Consider the following 2313-nt stretch of genomic DNA (forward strand, 5'->3'; position numbering starts at 1 on the left):
TCTCCAGGCCACATCCCTGCCGAATCACCCTGCCCAGCAGCCCCTCCGCCCGGCCCGCCCGGCCCTACGCCCTCCCCCTCCTGCTCCGCCTCCCCCTTCCCGTCGCCGCCGCCTGCCCCCGCTGCCGCCGCCCCGGCCCGCCCCGGCGCCGCCGCCTCGCCCGCTGCCTCCTCCAGCGCGCGCAGCCGCCCCGGCGACAGGTCAGCGAGCCCGGCCTCCCCGCCCCTCAGGCCGCCCGCCACTGGCGGCAGCCGCCCGCCGCTGGCCGCCCAGCCGCCGCTCTCCGCCATCAAAACCTCCGACACGATCACGTCGCGGCGCGACCCGTCCATCTCGGATCTGTCCAGAAGTTCTGCGGGCGACGCGGCCCGCGGCGGCGGCGGCGGCTGCGCGTTCGCCGCGCCCTCTTGCCGCCCTGCCGGCGCCTCGGCGGCGGCGTGAGCGCTGCTGGGGGCCTCCAATGACATGGCGTCGCTGTCATCCATCGCCACTCGCGCGCCGCCCGCGGCTGTGGGCGGCGGGTTATCTTGGCCGGCGCCCACGAGTGCCGACAGGCCCTCGTCAGCTTGCATCGCCTCTGAGTCGTTGGGCGCCGCGCGGCGGCGCCGCTCCCCTTCCTCGCCCGCCGCCACCGCCGCGGGCGCGGGGGCGGAGAGCTGGCGCTCGGCGGTCAGCGCGGCTGGGTCGCCGCCGCTCGCAGCCTCAATTGCGGAGCCCTCAATCGGCAACTGCCCCTGTTGCCCATCTGCCGGGGCCCCAGCCGCCGCCTCCGGCTGCTCGCCGCCGCCGCCGCCTGCGGTTGCGCCCTCCTCTTCGCCTGAGCGTCTCCCGGCGCGCACGCCTCCTCCGGCCGCTTGGGCTGCCAGGCCGTCCGGAGGCGGCCCTGCCGCCGCCTCGCGCCCTGCTGTTTCCAATGCGCTCTGAGCTGCCTCAAGGCTAGGGTATGCAGGGGTGTTCAGCTCACGCAGCAGGCCGCTTGCACTGACCCCGCCCCCGGCCTCGCCCCCAGCCTCGCCCTTGGCCTCGCCGCCGACGCCGCCCTCGCCGCCTCCACTTTGCTGCTCGCCTCGCCCCTCGTCCTGCTGCTCTTGCCGCTGGGGATCCTGTGGCCGCAGCCGCCCCCCCTGCGGTGCGCCTCGCTCCTCGTCATCGCCGAGGCCGCCGCCGCCGCCGCCGCCGCGTTCGCTTCCTTCAAAGGTGCCGTGGTCAGCGCCCCTCCTGCCGCCGTTGGGCGAGTGCTGGCGCCGCTTTGGATGAGCGCGCGCCACCACACCACTGCTGCAGGGCCGGCCGATGCAGAGCTGTGCGGGGCGGCCGCTGATCGGGCGGCGCGTCGGGAGCCCGCCAGCGACTACGCGCGCCAGCCGTGCAGGCTGCGCCAGCGCTGTTGCATGCTGCATGCTTGATCGTTCCGTTCAGTGCGTGTTGGTTCCTGCAGTATTGCGGGGTTGAGCTTTGTTCGCCAACGCTCGCCCTTCGTGACATCAGCGTCCGTCAAGGATGGCGAGATCAGCACCAAGGACGTTGGCAAAATACGAGAAGAATACGAAATGGTGAAGCTTGAAGATGCTGTGCGAACCAATGTGCTGCACCAGAGGCGAGGTTTGCCAGGCGGCACACAAGCGCCTGTGGCAAGTGCAACATCCTGTCACTGTCAACAACACCATTGATGGGACCCGGGAACCAAGTGCAAACACCAATTGTGCACAAGTAAGGGCATTCAAAGCATGCAAGGAGGGCGCATGAACCATGCACAAGGGCCAGCATCGACCTTGCATTGACCAATCGCACCCAGCCTTCATGAGCCCCCCTTGCCAACCTGCAAGACGCATGGAGCCGTCATAATGACAAGATCCATCCTGGAAGGCACATATGCAGAGAACAACAAAGTATCCAGCCTGCAGCCCTGTTAAGACGTAATTGAGAGTTGAGAGGATGGTTGAGAGGAGACGTCAGGTGGAGAGCGGTCAAGCCTTTACTGCAGGACAGAAGTTGACTGGGGCAGGGGCACCTGATACTGACCGCGGCAGACAAGTGGGCCAGCCCTTCACGTGCAGCAGCTGTCCCCGCCCTTCAACCCAGGCACCCACCATGCTGCAGTGTCCCAACACTGCCGAATCGTCATCCACCACTCCTACGCCTGCCGCTGCCGCCACTCCTGCCACGATCAAAAGCTGTTCTGCTGCTGCTGTAAACTTGCAGCTGAACGCCTTACGATCGATCGCTTACCAACATTGGAGCCTCTCCACGGCAGCCCCAGAGCTCTCTGCCCTCTGCCCTCTGCCCTCTCACCCGCCCCCGCCCTTGCCCCCC

This window comes from Monoraphidium neglectum, assembly GCF_000611645.1.
Source record: "Monoraphidium neglectum strain SAG 48.87 unplaced genomic scaffold scaffold01758, whole genome shotgun sequence".
NCBI lineage: Eukaryota > Viridiplantae > Chlorophyta > Chlorophyceae > Sphaeropleales > Selenastraceae > Monoraphidium > Monoraphidium neglectum.